At 37.5% G+C, this 25823-nt stretch overlaps 1 long non-coding RNA gene across 2 annotated transcripts in view; it reads left to right on the top strand.

Annotated features, from left to right (window-relative positions):
- LOC132654773 (uncharacterized) overlaps window positions 1-25094 on the top strand; it is a 662496-nt gene extending 637402 nt beyond the window's left edge. Inside the window, exons 5-6 of one of the 2 annotated variants that reach the window (XR_009592486.1) lie at window positions 17939-18097; window positions 23071-25094. This is a non-coding gene — a long non-coding RNA (uncharacterized LOC132654773). The remainder of the gene's footprint in view (window positions 1-17938; window positions 18098-23070) is intronic. The other variant, XR_009592487.1, reaches the window with a different exon arrangement.
- Window positions 25095-25823: the final 729 nt, after the last annotated feature.

Raw genomic sequence — 25823 nt, 5'->3', positions numbered from 1 at the left:
TCTAATGCTGTTGCCTGCATTGGAGATCCTTTCCCTCCCACTCAGCTGCCTTTTCTATCCTTAATATGAGTGTTTATGCCTAGAGTTATTGGAATTTGTTATGCCATATTCAGTTGATATCTGTGGAAGGCCTGGTGTTTTTGCCTTGTTGTTGTTTGTTTCTTTTGCTTTGGTTGAAGGGAAACAGAGGAGGAGTAGATCTGGGGAAGAGGGAAGGTGGAGGGAGGACTGGAAGGAGTAGAGGTAGGGGGAAGCCTTGGTCAGAATACAACATATAAATTTAAAGGTATGTTACAAATCCAGCTTGGCATTACAGTAATGACACAATTTAGATATTAGGCTGGGATTCTACAGACACACAAGCCATGCCAATAACATTATACTAGGCGACCATATCATGAGAGACCTAGCATTATTTTATGATAGTTAAAAACATCTTTCAGTTTAAAGTGCTTCTCGGTTTAAAAAATAGATTAAATTTAAGTGGGGCCAGAAAGTACCAATCATATGTGAGACACTGAGGTTAGTTAGCACATTGAAGGTAAGAAAGGGAATTAAATCTCATAAAAAATTAATGGGAAAACAACACAAATATGGAAAAGTTGAAAATTCCTTCTTGATTTTGTTAAAATTTAGAAATTAAGAGCACATTTTCTTTAAAGTATTTCATCATTTCAGTAAATGCTACTGTGAAAGCAGAGGCTTACCTCAATTAACCATTTAAGATATGACAATTTATGGCTTCTTGTGCCTAAGTGCTTCAGGTAGTTGAGTGGCCGGTACAATTTAAAGCACAATTGGCTGTCCTCCACCTGTGTTCTTTTGCCTGCACTAAGTGTAAAAGTCATATAAAACAGCTTTTTTCTTCAGTGCCACATACAATGTGATAAGGCTGGAGTATAAAAAGAACTGCAGCTGCCTTCTGCTAGATGTTGTGCTTTGCTCTTTGCTGCAAGGGTGTACCTTAAGTCCTTTGACCATCTTCCCCAGGGAAGAGCACTAAACACTTCCTGTATCGATTCAGAGTTTAAACTTCCCTGTTTCTTGTTTCTGGGAAGTCACTAATGGACCTAGAGCAGTATAGTGCATGATATAGTCAGTCATGTCATAATACTTCTGTTTTCTGGCCGTTTAGGAAAAAAAATAGAAATATAATACATACAGTATTAACAGAAAATTTATGACTTCATGAGAAAATATTTTGATGGTGGAAAAATCTATACAAACACGGTCTTGGAAACAGTCATATTTTAGAGGTTAAAACATCACATTTACTGAAGATAAAGGGATTATTCTCAGAACTTATACATTGGAAAGCCATATTAGAGAGTCAAAGCTTCCACCTGTTTCTTGAATAAACAGTTGAGTTTCTTAAAACACATTCTGCCTTGTGTTATGTATATGGGGAACACTAGAATATCCCTGAAGAGGTTCTTCCTTCCACATGAGACCGTTTGTACAGTTGGCAGAACATTCAAAAGAAACTCTTTTAAAGGATGTCATTTAAACCTGAAAAAAAAAAGATACAAAATGCCAGTCTCTGACCTTTATTGTTGGTTCTATCACCTACATTAGATACCGAATTCTGTACTTTCAATAGAGTGAGATGACAGAAAACGAAGAAGATTTAATACATAAACTCTGTCCTTTCTTTATGTGAAGGTTTAGCAGATAATGAGTGCCTTCAACGGCCTCACATAAGCATTCAAGTTAATGACCGAATTTCACGACAGGTTCTGTTCATTGCACAATGAAAATTTGCTAGACTCATCATATAAGTTTGCAAACAATGACAATTTCTGAAGTATATTAATTCAGTCCTCCTTTCAATATAGACAGCCTACTCACAAGCTAGCAGAAGTAATTATTGACACGTCTTGGGATTAGAAAAACTTCAAGTGTATGTAAAATAATAGTGAAGTTTGAAGCAGAACTTCAAGGGTATTTTGGGTTAGTAACAGCTGTGGTTGATGGCCACTATCTCATGCCACCTTAATATACAAACAGAGAGCATGGATTTCATCAGAGTGGATACAAACTAATTTCTGAGTAATTTACGGCTTCTGGTATCAATAAGTACATTTTCTTCTGCAAAGGGAATTTAAAAAACGAATTTTTATGTTATCAAAACACAGTCCAATTATATACCACGTCATGTCTGATTCCTGCGTGCTGACAGCTGCCCCTGACCCACTGATAAAAGCTCTTTCTTCGAGGTCCACTGATGATTGTCCACCAGTGGGTTGTACCTGCAGTCCTCCTTGAATCTACTTTTATCTGACGGACTCATAGCTGCCTGTCGGTGGGCTCCAGTATCCTTTCCTTCGGTAGCTGACGGAACGCATAACCGATAGGTAGAGTATAGATGACCACGTAAGTGTCTGCTCTGATAGGAAGGGAGTACAGTGAATCTATGAGCTTCTAAAACGTGATATTAGCTGGCTTCAGATTGGCTACAGAGCCTGACTCACAGTGGCCGAGCTGGAGTTGTCTCTGGAGAAGCATGGAGTATGCATGTTAGATGGTCTTTGATCCTTTTTTCAAGTGAAATTCACTCTTTGATGTTTTAGCTTCACATTTTACCTTGTTTTATCTTGATCGGACTAGAAATGCCTGTCTTACTATTCATAGTGAGTTCCTATAACCCCAAGTATCTGACCAACTCTCTTTTCAAATAGACTGTTTCTATCAAAGTCCTCACTTTCCAGATGAGAAAACTGAATGTTATGTCTGCATGAGGAAAAAAAAATCTCTTTAGCTATGATATTATTCTGTTTTCTGGAAATTGTAAAATAACTTACCACAGTTAATATTTTTTTCAAAATAACTTTAAAGATTGCATCCTTGTGGATAATTATTATGATATTTTATACTTTTTGTATGGTCTATATGTGAAATAGGCTCAGGATATTTTATTAAAGGAGTAGAAATATATTGGACACAAGAGCCATGTGTACAGCATTTACAGTGGTTACTACATTTGGCTTCATAACCTGAGATAGCAACCATAGACAGGGAACTAGAATAGTTGTGACCATGTCTGACAAACTTACGTTTATAGCCACACAGAGTAGCTGCCCTTCATAAGCCATCACCTACAGATTCAGATCTAGGTGATGATTCTGTCTGTCCTTGCATATAGATATTACTGTAATTTCATTACAAGGTTCTGTACCAAAATATTTCCTTGCTGAGTTAACTTCTTAAGAAAGTGTATCATGGAGATAACCCTACCCTCAGTTTTTCTCTTCTCTACAGTCCTTCTGTCCTCTCACCCCTGCTCTCCCCAAGCCTGTTTTCCACCCTTATAACTCTCTCCACCTCCTCTCCTAACTTGCTTCCTCTCTTCAGCCACTACCTCTGTCTATTCTGTCTCCCCTTCTGAGTGAAACTTATGCATCCTCCCTTTGATCCTCCATGCTACTTATCTTCTTTGGGTCTATGCTTTGTAGTATGGTTATCCTGTATTACGTGGTTAAAATCCACTTATAAGTCAGTACATCCCATGTGCATCTCTTTGGGCCTGTGTCACCTCACTCGGAATGATCTTTTCTAGTTCTATCCATTTGCCTGCAAATTTCATGATTTCCTTGTTCTTAATAGCTGAGTAGTATTCCATTGTGTAAATGTGCCACAGTTTTTCATCCATTCTTCAGTTGAGGGACATCTAGGCTGTTTCCACATTCTGGCTATTGTGGATAATGCTGCATGAATATAGCTGAGCAAGTGTCCTTTTATGGTGGAGAGTGTTTTGTGTATACACCCAGGAGGGGTATAGCTGGGTCTTGGGTTAAAGCTATTCCCAATTTTCTGAGAAAGCTCCAGATTAATTTCCAAAGTGGTTATACAAGTTTGCACTCCCACCAGCACTGGAGGAGGTTTCTGCTACACCCTAGCTGTATCCCGCTCCCTCATCCCCTTCCACACCCTAGCCAGCATGTGCTATCACTTGAGATTTTGATCTGGCGTGGAATCTGAGTCATTTTGATTTTCATTTCCCTGATCACTAAGGAAGTTGAGCATTTCTTTAATTGCTTCTCAGCCATTCAAGGTTCTTCCATTGAGAATTTTCTCTTTAGTTCTGTGCCTCATTTTTAATTGGGTTATTTTGTTTAATGGTGGTTGATTTCTTGAGTTCATTATATATTTTGGATATTAGCCCTTTGTTGAATGTAGGATTGGTGAAGATCTTTTTCCAAATCTGTAGGCTTTCATTTCATTCTATTGACAGTGTCCTTCACCGTACAGAAGCTTTTCTGTGACAAACTGGAGACCTAGGTAGTCAAGGTAGGCTCTTGGGAGGAGATGAAAAGGACACACTCAGAGACTCCTGTTGGCAGAGGCCAAAGAGGCTGAAGGGACCCTCTTACTAAACTGGTCTCCTAGAAGAGGGAGGGGAACACTAATTCACTCAAAAACCTTCAACCTAAAATTTACCCTGCCTCTAAGATGTGCAGTAATAAACATAGAGCAGAGATTGAGGGAATAACCAACCAATGCCTGTTCCAACCAAATACCCACCCTATCCGAGAGTGCCAATCTCTGACACTGTGAATGATAACTCTGCTAAGATTGTAGGCAGGAGCCTGTCAGAGTTGTCTTGACATTGGGGGATGCATAGGAAGTCTTGTGGAAAAGTGGGATGAAAGAGAAATGGACCTGGAGGTGACAGGAGCTTTACAAGACCAACAGAATCAACTAACCAGGGCCCAGAGGGGCTTGCTGACACTGAAGCACCAAGCAAGAGCCACAGAGAAACTAGACCTAGGCCCCCACTAAGATGTAGCAGATGGGTAGCTTAGGCCTCATGTGGATCCTCTAGCAAGGGAAGTGGGGACTGCATCTGACATGGTCTCGCCTGCCAGCTTTTTGATCACTTCCCCCTTGGTACTACCTTGCCAGGTCACAGGGTAAGAGGCCATGCTCAGTCCTGATGCAACTTGACAAGCCATGGTGGATGGGAAAGGAGTGCCCTTTTCTGAGGAAATGGGGAAGGGGAAAGGAGGGTGGGACTGGGAATGGAGGAGGGATGGGGCTACAACAAGGAAATAAACTGATTTTTTTTAAAAAAAATATTCCAATTCTTTAGTAAATAAATCAATGTTAGGAAGTGAAAGGAAAAATTTCTCCAATGGAGTTTCACTGTGCATAAATATGAGAGTTAAGTGCAAGCCTCATATCCTGCAGTAGATGGCCAACAAAAAATAAAATCAATAGGAATTTCCCCTTTTTTAATTGTTAAAAAAAAAAAGTGAGCTACCATGGGCTACATCCGAGTAGAGGTTCTAGGTTATATCCATACATGGTCTTTGGTTGAATGTCAGTCTCAGAAAAGACCCTGTGCCCAGATATATTTGGTCCTTGTAGAGTTCCTATTCTGTCCCCATCATACACCAATTGGTTTTCCATAGTAAGGGGAACAGGGACTATTTCTGACATGAACTCAGTGGCTGGCTCTTTGACCTCCCCACCCCCCAAGGGAGGAGGAGTCCTGCTAGGCCACAGAGAAGGACTTTGCAGCCAGTCCTGAAGATACCTGATAAAACAGGGTCAGATGAATGGGGAGGAGGTCCCCCCCTATCAGTGGACTTGGAAAGGGGCACGGTGGAGATGAGGGAGGGAGGGTGAGATTGGGAGGGAATGAGGGAGCGGGATACAGCTGGGATACAGACTTAATAAAATGTAACTAATAAGAAAAAAATAAAAATTAAAAAATGAAAGTGTATCAATGAAACTTGCTGGTTGGTGGTGATATTCATTACTCACACTGAAACTCAGCAGCTCCAAAGGATGAAGTTGGGGTAGAAGTGGTGGGAAATTTTAGTGACTTTTCCTTTTTATTTTTTTTCACCCAAACAAGTGGTGGATATACTTATTTAGTAGTGTCTTGCCATGGCATGCTTCCATGATGTAGGAGATATATAGGATTATCTGGATCCCTCTCCCAGCCCAGAAAAATGTATGGTTTAATAGTTTTGATGGTTTAAAAGCTATGTATTGCAATGTATGGTGGCACATGACATCAAGTTACTGCTATCCTAAACAAAAAGCTGTAAGATGGTATTTCATGATGTGATGCAAAAGCAGACGGAAACTTTAGAACATAATAATTGATTAAAAACCAGGTAGAATAAAATCCCGGTGGGTTTATGGTTATTCAGAAGTGCTGCCATCTTCCAGCTAAGTGTTTTGGAAGGGATTACAGTGAAGCATGAAACTGGAGAGGAAGATGGTTAATGGGTCAATCAAGGGGTAAATATATATATATATATATTTCCACATGTAATATTGCAACATATACAAGATAAATTTAAAATTCTCTCAGACAAATCTGTGCTTATTTTGTAATTATTCCTGACATCAAGATGTATTTTAAATAACAAATTCTACCTAAAAAGTTTTAATCTTTAAAAATTCATGTATTCTTTCCTTTGTAGATCCATTGTTGTCTATGCAGCCCACAAAAATTCTTCCTAAGAAGTCCATTATTGTGAATATGAAATGTATGTGTTTTTTTCTAAAATTAGCCTTATAAGTCTAACATATAATAATAAATGATTACATCCTGCTTTCTTTAATTTTCTCTAAGACAATTATTGTTTGGCTTGTTTAATTCCTTCAGCTCTGTATCTGTGTGCATGCATGTGTGCGTTTAAATAAAGTGATCATTATTTGATTTTTTAAAATGTTGTATCAAACAAATGGAGATGGTACTAATCGAAGATTTGTTTATTGGTGTATCTTATTTAATCATATATTTTAGAATGATTTTAATGTAAGATATTTACCATGAGAAATTAGAAATACCTAAAATTTCCAGTGTGATACATAGCAAAATGATGGTGATTACTTTAGTAGAAACTTGTACATTTTCTGTATGTGTTAAAATTTAAGTAAAACCAGAATTTTAAAAGGGCTCATTCGGTGAATTTCTTCATTTACCCATTTTTCAGCATTTACTTCCTACATACATCACATTGTGTGGACTCAGTACCTGCTTTGTTGACCTCATCTCACCTCTGTCCGTCTGCCTAACAGCAGTCTGTGTGAGGTTTTTTTCAAATATCATGAGTATATAATAAATGTATTTTTCTAAAATCAAGTGAAGTAAACCACAAACAAACAAACAAACTAACTAACTAACACATGTAGAGTATTTCTCTGGGGACAATGTCCTGACTGCTTTTCTAGGTTTTTAATTGTCAAATTCAGTCACCTGCAAGGTCCTATGTTAAAATTAATACCATCAGGATGCCAGGCAGTACATTTTTAATTCATACATGAATATGATTATGCAACATTCTCTTTAAAAACCCTATACACTTAAATGAAATGGTGTTTTGCATATGCATATTTTTCTTATTTTCTCAATTTTAGTATCTCATTTTAAATGTTTCTGCTTTATAATTCTTCAGTGAACTTCTTTTATAAAGGCACATAACCTAGCCATTGCTACCACGTTAAATTGCATTCTGTTTGAAATAATAAACTATTATTCAAAATAATAGTTGATATGTATGTACAACTTTTTTATCTCAAAATATTAACCTTTCACTGAATTGATTAAAAGCATATAATATGACTTTGAAATATTTTGAAAACCTAGCTATAGAAAATCAATCGAATTATTTTTTGTTGTTTGGTAATGTTGCTTCATTTTTCAAAGAGCAAGATTATCCTGTGAACATTGCCAATGAATAGAGTTAGTGGAAACTATAGGCTGCAAAGAGAAATCATTAATAACAAAGAATCAAAAACAAAGGAAAGTAAGTGGGTTAATTACGGCAAGTAAGATTTAAACATCTGTTTAGTCTTTCAGGGGAATGCAAAGGGAATTTCAGAGATATTAATTTCTAAAACCACATTAACAAACCCACATAAGGATAGAATTCCATTTCAGAGCATGATAAGAATATGTTATATATTATTTTTATTTAAATATAGTCACAGAGATGGATAGTAAATAATTCATAGTTTCTTTTTGTTAAAGGTGGGTGCAATTTTTTGCCTAAGCTTTCTTACCATGACAGATGCTGTGAGGTCCAGTCAGACAGATATCGTCACTACTCCTAGGAGCACAAAGATGCACACACTAGATTGACCAAATTATTAAACACAAAACATGAGGTGCTTTAGGTATGACAATTCTCCATTTATAATTTGCATGTCATGTGATAGTTTTATTCTGCTTTTATTTTTAAATTTTAAAGAATATGGCTAGCCATGGTATCAATATCAAATACTTTTAGCTTTCATAATTTCTACTCCTTAGTTGCATTGGATATTTTCTTTGTGATCAATTATTAGAGTGATTTCTTTGCAATCTTCCATGGATATATTAATATTTTGTGGACATTCTTTTTATCTATTTGTGTTTGCTTGTTATAAAATAAAACCATAGCAGGGAGTTGTTTAATTCCACCAAAGCCTATGCTTCCTAATATGTGTCTTCATCTCTTTTCCTGTTGAATCCTTTGGTCGTCTCTCATGTCAACAAGATGAGACTCAGTTTCTCTCATGAGAGCGAAAGCCCTCCAAGCTTTCTCAGATCTAAACTAGAATGAGCTGATTCACACTAGAAAACCTTCTAGCTTCCCTGAACCTGGCATGGTTTCCATATCTCTGGTTTCCTTTCAGTTTTTATACTATGTTTCTTAAATGAATCTACCTAAATTACAATCATAATGCCAAAAAAGTAAAAACAAATATTAAGTGCCTGCAATGAGTTTAATTTTCACTGGCAAACATAATGGTAAAACAAAGATTCCAGCAATGGTAATAATTGTATAAAATATATGTTCTGAAATCTATGTTTTATGGGATGGCTACATTGAATCAAAAATGTATATATTGCTTCTTATGTATACCTTTTTTGTCCTAAATGAAAATATGTATAAAACTAGTCTTGGAATTTTTCAAAAACAAATTTCACTGAGCTCTATTTACCATGTTAGGAAATAAATATCTTGAACTTACTCCTTTCAAGAAATATTTTGTTTCCTTTGTTCAACATCTGTCCAGCTCTACCTACCCTGCTCAGCCCTGGTAACCTCCATTCTCTTTTTAATTTACATGTTTTTAAATTAAATTCCTTGTCTTGGTAAGTGAGATCATGTGTCTTTGTCTGACTTATCTTACTTAGTTAATGTCCTCCAGGCCCATCTATTTTGTCACAAATTACTCTCCATTTTGATGGAAAAAAATAATATTTGTTATGTGTATTATACTTATTAAATTTCATTATGAGTAAAAATATAATACATAACATATATTATGCTGTATCTTCTTTAATCATTCATTATTTAATAAAGATTTGTTTTTAAATCTCGGCTATTGCGAACAGTGTCACGTGAGCATTTTTGTGTTCATACCTCTGTGACATACTTACTCCATACTCTTTCTATGGGATTGAAGGATTTCATGGTAGTCTTGATCTAGTTCTTTTGAAGAGCTTTTCATAAGGCTGTATCAATTAAATCTGCAAACTGTGTGCTAAAGTCCCCTCTTCATATCATGTCAGATAGTTGTTATTTTTATACTTGTTATTCTGACAAGTATAAAGTGATACTTGAATATGGTTTTAACTTATATTATTTATTCATTAGAAATATATATGAACCATTTTTAATGTGCCTGGTGTTTATTTGTTTGTCCTTTGAGAAATACCTAAATTTTCCTGTTTTGTGGTCAGGTTAACCCTTACTAGCCTGCATTGTTTTAAGGACTTGTTATTTTCTGCCATTCCATAAGTTACCCTTGTATTTTTGTTTCCTTTGTTGTACAAACCTTCACTTTTCAGTCCTATTGCTCTATGTTTGCTTTTATTACCTATGTTCTTTGGTTCCTATGAAAATTGTTTCCTAAACCAGGTCACTTGTCTTCTATTATAGTAATGTTAAATTTTCAGGTCAGGTGTTTACCTAGGTGTAAACACTTTGCCCTCAGTTTCATACATAATATGACTTTGGAATCTCATTGCATGTGTTTACATGTGAATATCTACTTGTCTTTAAATATTTTCCAAAAAGAATATTTTATATTCTATGCGAGTTCATAGCATTTTTTAAAGCAATTGACTCCAAACATATGAACTGACTTCTGATCTTGTTTCTTTTCCCTAGTCTGTAATGTTTCCAGACTGAAGTCATGCTTCTCTCTCTGATCATGGTTTTAGACTGACGCCATACTTCTCTGATCATTATGGCTTTGAGTTACATTTTGTTTTCTTGGGTGTTAGGATACCTCCGGCTTTGCCTATGTTTTTGCTTTGTCTTAAATATTCAGGGCATGTTCTTGCTTCATATGAATTTGAGAATTTTATATGTAAAATGTTAAATTTTGATGGAGGATATATCAAATCTGCAGATCTCTAGTTAATATGGATGTTTTAGCACTAAAATTATTCTAATTTACCATCATGAATATCCTTATTTCTTTGTCCTTTTTAATTCCTGTCCTTTCTCAACTAATTGGCCTTGGATATCATTCTACCTCTCACTATTTAAGCCACAGGCTCATATGTTTAGTTAGATTAACACTCTAGGTATTTTCATGTAATTTAAGTATTGGTTTCTAACTACCATGGATTCCTAGAGAGATTAATCCTGCTTATACAGCTTGTACTTAAAAGTGTTGGCCCAGGCTGGGCAGTGAAAGTTGCTGGAAGAGTTAATACTCACTTATAGATATTAGACTATATGATCTTGGTACAGTGATGCTTTATTGGGTCCTTTAGCATTGCTGTACCCACAATACCTAATATAAACCGAAGAGAGGAAATGCCTTCCTCATAGTCCCATAGTGTGTTGATGCGGTATGGTAGGAAAGGCATAGTGACATAGCCCATAGCAGGAGGAGCGTGGCAAAGGCTGTCTATTTCACAACAGACAGGGAGGCAGAGAACAGGCCCAACGAAGGACAGAGCTGCCCTGGCAGTCTTGCTTTTCCTAGTCTCCAGCAAGGACTCAACTCCTTAAGATGGGCCTTAAGCTGCACAAGACAGCACTTCCAGATGGAGGTCAACTTTCAAAATTGAGACTGGGAGGTATTTAATTTTTTGTCAATATGAAGTTTAAATAAAAAAATACACTAATTTCATTGGTCAGAAATGTATATTTAACCCTATTCAAACCGTCAAAGGACCCCACCAAATATTTTGTGATTATTGTATTTTCAAAATTTTAGAAGTGATTTCATAATTGATTTTATAATTTTCTTCACAAATTCTAAACATGTAAAGAGAGAAGAGGACCATCAGTTTCTGTAGTGCATTGCTGATTCCAGGAAGAAATCCTTTCATGTAAATAATGGTTAGATTTTAGAGTAAATAAGGAAAAAGTAAAATTATTTCTCAGTCTGGGATAAGACCTGGCAGCCTCATTTTACCATCTGGAAGCACATGTCACTCTGTTGGTTTTTAAAATACTCTAAACATCACAAGAACCTGTTGCTGTTAAGAACTCAGTTATTTAACATAACATTCCTATTAAAATGAAAAAGACTGAATCATCAGGGTCAGAGATATTAATTTGTTCTTGATGTATCACTATTTTAAAATAATTTGAGAGAATGCTGTTTTATTTATTTTATTACTTATATCTTCTGTGTTAACTAGGTTCATGATTTTTTTCTTTTTTCTTTCTTTATTTTTTATTATTACAGTTTATTCACTTTGTATCTCAGCTGTCACGCCTCCCTCATTCCCTCCAAATCCCATCCTCCCTCCCTCTTCCCCTCCCATGCTCCTCTGATAGTCTACTGATAGGGGCGGTCCTCCTCCCCTTCCATCTGACCCTAGCCTATCAGGTCTCATCAGGAGTGACTGCATTGTCCTCCTCTGTGGCCTGGTAAGGCTGCTCCCCCCTCAGGGGAAGGTGATGAAAGAGCCAGCCACTGAGGTATTTTAAATTTAAACCATAACAGACTCTTTTGGTATTGGTATGACTCTATTGGTATGGCTTAATTCACTTGCGTCAGAAAAAATATTGTAAATATTGGTGTGGCCAAACAACACTTTAAAGTCCAGAAAAGTCATAAAATACTATTTTGAATAATTTTCCTTAAGGTTTGTTTTGAGTCTAGTAGTTTCTGTTCCATGGACATTTCTGCCTGAAGCAGTGGTTCTCAACCTTCATATATATATTTATTACAGTTTATTAACTTTGTATGCCAGCTGTAGCCCCCTCCTTCATTCCCTCCCAATCCCATCCTCCCTTCCTCATCTCCTCCCTGCCCCTTTCCAAGTCCATTGATAGGGGAGGTCCTCCTCCCCTTTCATCTAGTTTATCAGGTATCTTCAGGACTGGCTGCAATGTCCTCCTCTGTGGCCTAGCAGGGCTGCTCCTCCTGCAGGATGGGGGGGGGGAGAAGAGATCAAAGAGTCAGCCACTGAGTTCATGTCAGGAACAGTCCCTGTTCCCCTTACTATGGGAAACCAATTGGTTACTGAGCTACCATAGGCTACATCTGAGCAGAGGTTCTAGGTTATATCCATGCATGGTCCTTGGTTGGAGTATCATTCTCAGAAAAGACCCCTGTGCCCAGATATATATGGTTCTTTTGGAGCTTCTGTCCTCTCCAGGTCTTACTATCTCCCCCTTCTTTCATATGATTCCCTGCATTCTGCCCAAATCAGCATCTGCTTTGATACACTGCTAGCTAGAGTCTTTCAGAGGCTCTCTGTGGTAGGCTCCTGTCCTGTTTCTTGTTTTCTCCTACTTCCAATGTCCATCCCATTTGTCTTTCTAAGTGAAGATTGATCTTCTTACCCTGGGTCCTCTTTCTTGTTTATCTTCTTTAGATATACAGATTTTAGTATGTTTATCCTATCTTTTAGGTCTAGTATCCACTTATAAGTAAGTATATATCCTGTGTGTCTTTCTGCTTCTGGGATACCTCATTCAGGATGATTTTTTCCAGATCCTACAACCTTCTTAATACTGCGACCCTTTAATACAGTTCCTAAGGTTACGGTAACACACAACTGTAAAATCATTTCATTGCTACTTCATAACTGTAATTTTTGCTGCTGTTATGAATCAAAATGTAAAAATATATCTGGCTTGTGACTTATAGAGGTCCTGATCCACAGGTTGAGAACTGCTGGCCATAGACCTGTAGATGAAGTTGCAATACTGACGATTTTTAATAGGTTTTATGCTTTCCAGAGCTCTCTAAAGGATGTTGCCTTTAGCCGAGGCACCGAGTATGCACAGAGTCCTCCCAGGGAGGGTCAGGTGTACCGGGCAACCACAGGTCCCTATACATAAAGCGCCCACCCAGCAAACAGCTCTCATGCTTCCCCTCTTAAATGGCATTAGCAATGAATGTAAAGTTAATTAAGATAAAAAATTTCCTTTTTCTCTAGACGTTTCGGAGAGTCAGTGATACCACTTTTTCAGTAATTCTGAGCTTTCTTCCTTGTTAAACACTTTCAGCATTGCCTACATTTTATTTTTAAACTTATTTAATTTATTTCTAAGCTATTTCTCATTTTATTTCTACGTATTAATTTAAAAGCAGAAAAGGTTATAGTGCTTTGTTCATCATTTTGTCAAAGTCCATATTTCAAAGTGTATTAATCAAATATCTTTAACCATGTTAGTTTAACTTAAAAAATACGTCATATCAGAACATTTACAATTACTAGGAATTTACACATTTATACTAATCAAGAAACAGTGAGAGGCAAAATTTTATTTAGCAGGAATTCTATGCTCCTGCTTTTCTTCCTTTAAAAAAATCTGAAAACATGTATCACATTTATAATTTTTTAATTAATTTGATGCTTTATGTAGCATAGTCTCAAATGAAAGCCAGTGGCTGTGTTTGTCATGGTGCCCGGAAGGATGCTTCTGTTTTGCCAGAAAATGTTCTGCCACTAATGTGAAGCCTGTTGACAAACTGCTGTTTATATGTTGTCCCTGTGAAGCCAAGTCAATTGTTTCACTGTGGGAATCTGGCTCTGCACCAGGCGCTGTCTGTGTCACTGTAGACAGGCTTGCTCAGGAAAGGAAGAAAGGCACAAACCTCATTTTGTCTGACTTGGTCCTTTATTTAATCAAAATTTCAATAATATATGTCTGGTGGCCAGACAATCTTGTAAAATGAGATTCTGAAGAATTAGACAAATGCTTGAATTTTTGGTTTTTTAATTGCTAATAAAATATAAGCCTAATTGAAGGTTAGGTACATATCGGCTTACAAATTCTACCTTGTATTAAAAATTAAAAAAAGTAGTGGCTATTTAGGTCCTGTTTAGTCCCTAAATTGGTCATGGTCTCTTGGGATAATTTTGCCTTCTAGAAGAAATTTGAAAGTGTCTGGAAAAAATGTTTTCACAGTTGAGGAGAGTGCTACAGCAGCAGGTGAAGATCATCAATCCTGTTTGTACAGGACACACCTGCACAGCAGAGGCAAGCCCCCATGGCCGGAGTATTACTGATATGAAACTAACTACCCCATGCTTTACATGGTTGAAGGCCATAAAAGATGACCTCAAGACTGGTCAAAAACTCTCATGAATACTTGGAGAGTCTAAGGGTTTTGATGGGAAATGAAGGAGGCAGGAAGCTATTGAGATCATGCAGTCTGTAACTGGTGTAGCTGCAGAAGAAAACCTAAAACAGAAGATAGGAAAACTGTTACCAACTATCAAGACAACACACTGGATGAAAATGTGGAAAGAAACAAAAGAAAATCAGTACAAGCAAAAACTACAGCTAAAATAATCTCATAATACTGATCAAAACATATGTAAAGACCTTGATGTAAAAGGCAAAAAAGTTGGTGTGTGTGTGTGTGTGTATGTATGTGTGTGTATGTGGGATACACATAAAATAGTTTTAAAATGCTGGAAAAAGTAACATTTCTTGGCTAGATAAAGATATTTTTATATAATTAATATTAGGTCGTACAGAATTTAAAGTGAAAATATTATTATATCTAAAAGAAACATTGTAAACCTCTCAAAATAACAATTCACATAGGTCATTAAAATGACTTCTCCATCACTAATCAAATAACCTTGACTTGCAAATTGGGAATCCTGAAAAACTTACAAGGAGAGAGGGACTAATCAGCCAGCGTAATAGGTCAAATATTCTTCTGTTGAAACATTAAGGACCAATTTCCAAATTCATAGACTACATGACACCAAAAATGAGCCTCAACTTAAGAAGAGAGAACTGAGGGCAATCCTGCATCAATGTGGTCTCACTGATTCTAAATAAATATTTCACTCTGTCAGTTTTGATAATAAGGCGAAACCTTAGGGGTTTATGAAGAAACTGTACCTTATGGTGAATTTGGTACAAAAATAAACCTATTCTAAAAGATGGTCTATTTTTTAAAATGTAGACCAATAAGATCTCCTGTCTGAAATGATATCAATGATTTAAAGTATAAAATTTATTTTGAAATATGTAATTTATCATAGATATTAAAGTATGTCAACATAGTCGTTCAATATAAATGTGTGTTTTCATCATAATAAAAATTTAGTGGTGTGTAGTCAGTATTTCTGTCAGATATTCATACTCAAGCAGGGACTGAATGGGGTAGAACACTAACCACGAGACGTGAGATCTAAAAGTCAGTCAGTTATCTTCATCGCCATTCATGCTATGGACTTGCTCATTATTCCAGGGAATGTCAGAAAAGAGCTTCCACTAGTGAAATGACCGTGTACCAGTTAGCATTATAACAGCTAATTGCTCTCATTAAAGAAGTTATTGGTAGTCGGAATAGATGGATAAGCTAAAATGTATACAAGACATTCTTCAAGCATAAAGAAGATACAGAAAGCTTGTATTACAACACCTCCATGATCTCAGGAATGCACCCGCGGATAGCAGATAGGGTGAGCAGAATTCTGCTGTGCCTAAGAGCATAGGTCTAGTCATACAGCCAAAATAAAACAGCTGAAGTATCAATTTTCATAATATTTGGTTTGTAGACGTAATAGACAGTTAATATCACGTGTGAATGTGAAGGGCACCAGCAACTTAAGTGGCATAAGAATATTTACATACAGATACACAGTAGGATTCTTTGTGTGTTTCAGTCACGTCACTTAAGCAAGGAATACTTTTGAAAAAGATATGTGTACACTGAAATATTTTTGCTAATTACTAGATATTTCATTTGTTGTGTTTTGATCATATTTTTCCTCCCCATCTCCTCCCAGATCCACCCCTCTTCTAAGCTCACTCGACTTTAGATCACAAACAATTTTGTGATCATCAGTAACTAATGAGGGAGAGTTACTTTCTTTACAATTGTGGCCCTTTGGAGATTTACCACCCACCAAAATAGCCACACATCCAAGAGAAAATGCACTGCATGTATTTTAAATGTGTCTATTTTAACGCAAAATATAAGTTAAGAAATAAATGGATATACTTTGTATATTTCTATAAATTATTTAACTACCATTTCAACAGTAAAATGAAACTAAAATGATAATAAAATTAAATAGTATGCATAATTATAATATTTTAGCATGTGCAAATATCCAGAATAATACAAATTCTATTATGAGTAAGGTGACATATAGGGCTTCTAGTTCACAATAGAATTTTTAGAACATGAAATAGATACAGATGAACTTCATACGAGTGTTTCTTTCTCACTAGGGTAAAACAGAAGGAGATTAACAAGTTTTAAACTTATTATTTTATTTATTAGGGAGTTAATAAGTCAAAAGCAAATTACATGAGAGATTAATTATATTTTAAATGACTGTGTAAGTGTTGTGTCATGTATTTCTTCTTTGTTCTTTCTCATTTCAAAATACTCAATAGAAAATGTATCAAAGGACCATTTCAAGATAAATCATTTTTACCTAGGTATTGTGCTGTAGCAGGAGACATTTTTACCTAGGTATTGTGCTGTAGCAGGAGAATTTATATTGAATTCTTCCTGCAAAAAATCAAAAATTAAGGCAATAAAATATTTTATGGCATAAATATGATTCCTCTAAACTAAAACTATTGTCCCTAGGTGGAATTTAGCTAAATCAGACAATGTTATAATGGTTTTGTTTGTTTACCAGCTGAGGAATCTCATCAAATGTTCAGATTTTATTTACACATTTAGTATTTGGCATTTTTCTTAACAATTTAATTGTTTCAAACGATGATGAAAACTAATAGAAGGTAAGATTTATTGATATTTGCTATAGGCGAAGCAACATTTTAATTCACATTCAATAGTGATTCTTTTAATCATCATGAGCTGCTGAAGTGTTCTGTGAATTTGAATGTGTACATGCAGGGTAAATAAACACACAATTGAAATAAGGTGTACAGCTGGAGTCCATGTACAGACCTGGACTCTGCATATGCTTTGCGCCTCAGAAGTACCGTGAACTGTGCGAAAATCATTCATCCAGGTTAAAACTGCCCTTAAAGATAGATGAAAATGATAAGAGAAAACTCTGAGAGAAATGAAACATTTTTTTCTTCGCAATTTATTCATTACATACCTGATTGAAGCCCCCTCCCTCAACTCCTTCCAGTCCCACCTTCCCTCCCTCTTCTCCCCATCCTATTCCCTACTCCACGGAAAGAGAGGGAGGGGGTTCTCCACCATTGCTATCTGCCCATAGTTTGTTAAGTCTCATCAGGACTGCCTGGATCCTCTCTGCCTCCTCTGTGGCCTGGCGAGGCTCCATCACCAGGGGAGAGTGACCAAAGAGCAGTCAACTGAGTTCATGACAGGGGCAGCCCCTGCTCCCCTCACCCCACATGGAGACTGAGCTGCCAATTGCCACATCTGAGCAGGGGTCTAGGTCCTCCAAAGCACAGCCCATGGTTGGTGCATCTGTCTCTGCAGGACGCCCTGGGCTCAGATCTGTTAATTTCGTTGGTCTAACTTATTTGAAAGTAATAACGATGAATTGATAAGATGATTTCTGCTCGTTTTGATCTTTTTTAAGAATAAGAAATTGGGGAGCACTGAGATGCTTTCGGACCTGAATTTGATTCCCCAGAGCTACACTGGGGAACGAGGGAACTGCTGCTGCATCCTGTTCTCCACCTCCACGGGAGCATCTGGCCCCGTGAAAACAGAAACTACACACAGAAGTAAGACAACAGTAAGTAAAGTATGGAACCCAAACAAAGAGTTGTATGGTACACAAGTCTCAAAGAGTTCTAAAACCATGACTATTATAGTAAATAAATTCTTTCCAGCTGACACATGCAGGAACAGTAAGGACACTTGCTTGATGCAATATGATTACTCTAAGTGAATAAGCCACCACTGTTTTTTTTTTCTTTTTATACTTTTTATTTTTTTAATTTAATTTTATTTTATTAATTACACTTTATTCACTTTGTATCCCCACATAAACCCCTCCCTACTCCCCTCCCGATCCCACCCTCCCTCTCCCTTCTTCACGCATGCCCCTCCTCAAGTCCACTGATAGGGGAGGTCCTCCTCTCCTTCCTTCTGATCTTAGTCTATCAGATCTCATCAGGAGTGCCTGCATTGACATCTTCTGTGGCCTGGTAAGGCTGCTCCCCCCCAGGGGGAGGTGATCAAAGAGCAGGCCAGTCAGATTATGTCAGAGGCAGTCCCTCTTCCCATTACTATGTAACCCACTTGGACACTACACTGCCATGGGCTACATCTGTGCAGGGGTTCTAGGTTATCTCTATCATGGTACTTGGTTGGAGTATGAGTCTCTGGGAAGACCCCTGTGTTCAAGTTTCTGGTTCTGTTGCTCTCCTTGTGTGGTTCCTGTCCTCTCCAGATCTTACTATTTCCCATGGTAAATGGTGGGACCTTGAAAGGATCATCCTGAGTGAGCTATCCCAGAAGCAGAAAGACACACTCGCTATATACTCACTCATATAGACATATAACATAGGATAAACCTACTAAACTCTGTACATCTAAATAAACTAATCAAGAGGGAGGACTCTGGCTAAAATGCTCAATCCGCATCTCAAAAGGCAAAGAGGATGGACATCAGAAGAAGAAGAAAACAGGAAACAACTTAGGAACCTGCCACAGAGGGCCTCTGAAAGGCTCTGCCATACAGACTATCAAAGCAGATACTGAGACTTACGGCCAACTGTTGGGCAGAGTGCAGGGAATCTTATGGACGACTGTTTTTTTTTTTTTTTTTTAATTTTTTTTTAAGTTTTCTGTATTCATTGTGTTTGTTTCTTTGTGTTCGTGTGTGTATGTGTGTGTGTGTGTGTATGTGTGTTCGTGTGTCTGTGTGTATGTGAGTGCGTGCATGTGTTTGTATGTGTTTCCTGTGAGTGTGTGTGTATGTGTATGTGAGTGTGTTTTTGTGTGTATATACGTGAGTGTGTTCTTGTGTGGTTTTTAGTGTGAGTGTGTGTGTGTATATATGTGTATGTGAGTGTATATGTGTGTTTGCGTGTATGTGTGTGTCTATGTGTGTATCTGAATGTGTATACGCAGAAACTGCAAGCCTCATGCATGTGTAGAGGTCAGGGGCAATATGCAGGAACTGATTCTTTCCTTCTACCATGCTGGTTGGGAGGTGGAACTGGACACAGAATTTGTCAGAGCGCTAATTTTCTTTCTGTTTCCGCGACGAAAAAATATCGCAGAGGAACAAAGCAAAACAACCACCCCACACAGTTCAAGAAAGAAAGCTCCTTCTGGCTCACAGGCCCTTTGGGAGAGAGTCCCAGGCGGGGAAGCCTGGTGCTCAGGGGATGGGGTTAGCCCTCCACCGAGCCCTCACAGCGGGGCAGCAGAGAGATGCGAGGCTGATGGGGCTGGAAAGCCTCACACCTCATCCTGATGACATACTTGCCCCAGTCTCCGCCTTCTAAAACGCCCAGCCCTCTGCAGCCTGTTGCCAGCCAGGGTCCACCTGCTCAAGCACAGGAGGCCTTGCAGGAGGCCCTTTCCTATTCAAACCACCGCGGAAAGCAGTTCTCCTAACCTGCACCGCTTCAAGAGCCCCCAATCCACAGCTTTTTTTTTTTTTAAACGAATTTTTAAGTGTTTAGCTTCTGTGTGTTTATTCAATAAAACTGTAATCAGAGCACATCACAGTGTCATGAGCTGATTGGGTAGATGCAAATTTTTTAGACTTTGTATTTGTTTAACAGGTTCTAACGTTTACTAAATTGTCTTCTATTATTAACCTCTAAAGTTTAATGTAACATTATTCCAAAGCACAGGCAGTAAAAGCTAGGCTTTGTTTTTTCCACTCCAGATACAGATCTGATGACGAATAGGAAACACGACTAAATGTTACCACCATTATTAAAAACAAACAAAAACAAGACAATGGTTGGTTATTTCACTTGAAAATATTTACTTTAGAAGTCGGAGACATATTAAACAATGAGGCTGCGAGGACTTCAGTAAAACCATGCTAGTTCACAAATTTTTGCATCAGAGATGCATGCTATTCAGTGGGGATTAACTTTGCATGCAATAATCCATTCACCTATGCTACTTATGAGACTATTATAATGCTGTAAGAACTTCCTAATGATGTCTTTTAAGGAAAATTAATTATTTGTAATTACTTTATAAATATTCAGTTCCTTCACTTTATTTCAGGGCATCAATTTTCACTATCAACTATAATTTTAATCCACTCTATTTTTTCCTTAAAATATTCCCTAGAATTTGATTTTAAAGTAGTTTCTCCTGGTATGTTTCCCTTCGTATTCTTATTTATCCTTTATACATATTTATTATTTTCACTCAGTTAATTATAATTGCTATATGAATTTATATAACTGGAATATAGATTTTCATATAAATATAGAGTATAGAAACTCAATATTATTTCTTATTTGAAAGGCAAAATTCAAAGAGCCAAATGTAGGTTGCAAGAGCATAGACAATTACTCTGGAATAATCTTAATATTTAGCTTAATATTGAATACAATTATTTCTAATATAATTTTAAGATTCTGATGAAGCTGTCAGCTCAGTTAGCTAAAATGCTGTGGTATAATTATGTTGTGTCCTGTGGGTATAGGCCACCCCCACTAAATGTCCTAGAAATGGTGGCTGTACACCCAGGGTTCAGGAGGGTGGTGACTATCTGGAAAGAGAAGGAAGAGGGAAAGAAATTGTGACTAGTTCTCATTCTTCTCCAATCAATTCGCCCAAGTAGATAGAGCCTTTTAGGCTCAGGTCCCAGATCCTGTGTGATGGAATGTTAGGAAAGCAGATGCAGAGAGAGAGAAGTAGAAATCTGAAGACAGGGAAAGAAATTAAGAAGGGGCTAACGCAGTCTGTGGCGGGAGGAAAGGGGGCGGCTCAATGATGTCTGACAGGACTATCAGAGAGACCAGAAGCTACTAATGGTGAAAGGGGTTTCCAGTTTAATAGTGTGGCCTTTAAGTAAATATAAATTGTGGGTCCCTTTTAATGTTCTTTGAGAAATCTTTAAACACTGAACTTCCCATCCCATTTTTCTCACTGGTTAAATTGAATATTTGTTAGTTATTGGTAAAAATCACACTTCAGTTAGCAATATAAACTTTAATACCACGTGAACAGTCATGACAACATATGTTCTGTGGAAAAGACACAGATAACTATGTATATTAGCACTGCTATGTACCTATAGATATGATTAAAAGTTGAAATTTGGACTCTAATATGGCCAAATTATTACATCAAACTTAAATCTACATAAGCTTATGTTCATTGCCAACTTGGTACAGCGTGGCATCATCAGAAATAAAAGCCTTGTTTGAAGGGTTACCTAGATCAAATTGAGAATGTCTATAGAAGTGTCTTGATTATTAACTGATGGAGAAGGAAAAATCCCCTGTGGATAGTATTCTATTCTACAGGTGGTCCTACGCTGTACACAAAAGCTAACCATGACAGAATAAGTGAAAAAGAGCATTTTTTTTCTTGATTTCTGCTCCAGGTTCCTGACTTGAATTTCCTCCCTTACTTTCCTTAATGATAGATTGAGACCTGGAATTCTAAGCCAAATAAAACTTTCCCTCTCTTCATTGCTTTAGGTTAAGAGACTTTAGTTACAGCAGCAGAAAGGAGGCTATAACTGCATATAAATAAAACAGTCTATAGAAAGAGTTGCATGTACAGGTTTTCTTCTTGTAGTCCAAGACATTATGTGCTGATTTGTGCTTTACTTACAGGCATAAAGCTGTGCTGGTTATTTTGTTGTATGTGATTATTGCAGATGTCTTTGTAGGTATTGTTATCTTTGAATGTAGCTATAATGTTTAAAGTTTAATTGGTAAAAACTATAGCATTAGCTACTGTTTTGTATGTTAACAAAGTTAGAAAAAATAACTCATAGATCTTGGGAGAAAGAAAAACTTCTTTCAGTGGAAGTTACAATAATAATAGTTGAGAGATATTTTGAGTCAAGGCTTATTTACTCTGTGTTTAAAAAGGTGATTTAAGAGTTCCATGTTATTCCACATTTGCAAAGTTGTTCCAGGACAGATAGTTTACTTTAGATTAATTCTTGGTCATTTTTCTTTTCAATGAAAATGTCAGATGTCATATTAGACACGAAAATGAGAGATCATCATAGAGAAAGCTGTTGTAAACACTGTTATTTATAGAGATAAGTAATACAGAGGTTTTAATAAACCTTTAGAAACTCTGTTAGTTCTAAGCTCCATTAAAAGCAATACGGTTTTAATTGTGGAAAAGCCCACGAATCACCATGTACAGGCCAAGTTGCATTTTCACAATGATCCATTCAACAACACACTCATCGAGACTGCCAAGCATCTAATTGAAGATTTTGCAAACAAACGTACACTGTTTCATTTGATAACCAGTTCAGAGGTAGTGGTTTTAATGATTAAGGTCTAACTTTTGGTCATAAACCATTGCTACACATTATAATTAATAGATATATTATATTGCTTCCATTGGCTTTGGTAACTAAATAAGAAGTCTGTAAATCAGACAGTTGAAAGCAAAGGTCTCCATGACTAGCAAGTTATTTTTATTCAAATTGCTGCAACTTATAGATGTGAACTAATTCATAGACTGGTGACATAGATTTGACTTTGTGCTTATCACACTTTTATGTATAAAAATATCATCTTTGCCTTTCAGTTGCCACCATGCCATCCAGAGGAAGATCCAGAAACTGTGTGGCCATGTGAGCTATGGCTAGCACTGCCAGCATGCAGGAGGCCTCTGAAATGCTAGAAGCAAGAATCACCATACGATCAACTTCAACAAATACAATCCAGGTTGCTTTGGGAAAGTTAGAATGAAGCATCACAACTTATGGAGGAAATGGATCTTCTGTCCAACTTTGGTCAATGAGCTGAAGCAAACAAACAAACAAGCAAAACTGGAGCTGCTTTCATCATTTGTATTGTGCAGTTGGGCTACTGCAAAGTTCTGGGGAAGGAAAAATCTCCTTGCACAGCCTGTCATCATGAAGGCAAATTCTTCAGCAGCAGAGATGAAGAGAAGATTAATGGTGTTGGAGGTGTCTGTGTTCTCATGGTTTGAAGCCACCTAGGGAGGTTCATTAAATGCTAGCATTAAAAACAAGCAAATAAATAAAGAACCAAACAACAACATCAACAACAAAAGCTTACTACTTTCCTTAATCGGTAATGTTGGCATTATTTTAGATTTTCCCTTGCCGTCGAATATATATTTCCATTTGTCTTTCTAAATGAGGATTGATCATCTTACCCCAGGTCCGCTTTCTTGATTATCTTCTTTAGGTGTATAGATTTCATTATGTTTATCATATCTTGTAGGTCTATATAAGTGAGTATATCCCATGTTTGTCTTTCATCTTCTGGGATATTTCACTCAGAGACAAATGGGATGTGAACTGAACATATGACAGGAGTCTACCGCAGAAAGCATCTGAAAGACTCTACCTAGCAGTGTATCAAAGCAGATACTAAGACTCATGACCAAACCTTTGGCAGAGTACAGGGAATCATAGGAAAGAAGGGGAGTTAGTATGACGTGGAAAGGACAGGAGCTCCACAAGGACCAAATATATCTGGGCACAGGGGTCTTTTCTGAGACTGACACTCCACCAAGGACCATGTATGGATATAACCTAGAACCTCTGCTCGGATGTGGCACGTGGTAGCTCAATAACCAATTGGTTTCCCATAGTGAGGGGAACAGGGACTATTTCTGACAGGAACTCAATGGCAGGCTCTTTGGTCTCCCCACCCCCCAAGGGAGGAGCAGTCCTGCTAGGCCACAGAGGAGGACTTTGCAGCCAGTCCTGAAGAGACCTGATAAACTAGGGTCAGATGAAAGGGGAGGAGGTCCTCCCCAATCAGTGTACTTGGAAAGTGGCAGAGAGGAGATGAGAGAGGGAGGGTGGGATTGGGGAGGAAATGAGGGAGCAGGATACAGCTGGCATACAGAGTTAACAAAATGTAACTAAGAAAAATAAAAATTATATATATATATATATTTCCATTTTAATTTCAATTTCTGTTAGGAATAGCAGAATCTGTAATACTATATGAGATGAGTATGTTTGGTTTTTTAAGTTACTGAATCACTTGTGCCTTGCCCAATATCCCGTAAACACTGTTGAAAGGTTTTTTCTGAGACAGTGTTTCTCTTTGTAGCCTTGGCTCTCCTGGACTTGCTTTGTAGATCACAGTTGCCTTGAACTCACAGAGATACTCCTGCCTCTGGCTCTCAGAGTGCTGGGATTATAAGCATCACCACTGTGTCCAGCTAAATTTTTCTGTACTGTTAACTTGGCAGTTTGCAAGCTCTCAATTGCATGCCAAGTAAAAGATGTAATAATTCCAGAGGATATTTATGACCATATTTTGAAGTTTACCCCAAAATATTAGAAATCATCATCATCATCATCACCACCACCACCACCACCATCGTCATTGTTATTGTGTGTAGATGACCGTGTGTCTGAAGCCCGGGGTCAGCATTTGATCCCTTTCCCAGATGTTCCCCACCTTCACCTTTTGAGTCTGCAGTTTTCTTTCTTTTTCCTTTTTTACATTTTATCTGTTAATATTTTTATTTTTATTTTTTTAAATTTTTTATTTTCTTAATATTAGTTAAAGTTTATTAACTTTGTATCCCAGCTGTAGCCCGTCCCTCATTCCCTCCCAATCCCATGCTTGCCTCCCTTATCTCCTCCCTGCCCCTTTACAAGTCCACTGACAGGGGAGGACCTCCTCCCCTTCCATCTGACCCTGTTTTATTCGGTTTCTATCTTCAGGACTCGCTGCAATGTCCTCCTCTGTGGCCTAGCAGGGCTGCTCCTCACTTGACCTGGGGGGAGTGGTCAAAGAGGCAGCCACTGAGTTCATGTCAGGAACAGTCCCTGTTCCCCTTAGTAGGTAACAACTTGGATACTGAGTTACCATGGGCTACATCCAAACAGGGGTTCTAGGTTATATCCATACATGGTCCTTGGTTGGAGAAATAGTCTCATGAAAGACCCCCGTGCTCATATATATTTAGTCATTGTGGAGCTCCTGTCTCTCCAGGTCATATTAACTCCCCCTTCTTTCATATGTTTCCCTGCACTCTGCTGAAGGTTTGGTTATGAGTCTCAGTATCTGCTTTGATACACTGTTAGGTAGAGTCTTTTAGAGGCTCTCTGTGGTAGGCACCCGCCCTGTTACTTGTTTTCTCCAATATCCAATGTCCATCCCATTTGTCTTTCTAAGTGAGGATTGATCATCTTACCCTGGGTCCTCTTTCTTGTTTATCTTCTTTAGGTGTATAGATTTCAGTATGTTTATCATATGTTCTAGCTCTATATAAGTGAGTATATTCCGTGTGTGTCTTTCTCCTTCTGGAATATCTCACTCAGAATGATCTTTTCTAGATCCCAC

This window comes from Meriones unguiculatus, chromosome 6, assembly GCF_030254825.1.
Source record: "Meriones unguiculatus strain TT.TT164.6M chromosome 6, Bangor_MerUng_6.1, whole genome shotgun sequence".
Taxonomy (NCBI): domain Eukaryota; kingdom Metazoa; phylum Chordata; class Mammalia; order Rodentia; family Muridae; genus Meriones; species Meriones unguiculatus.
The sequence above is the reverse complement of the archived record's forward strand: the minus strand, read 5'-3'. Positions and strand labels throughout refer to the sequence as shown.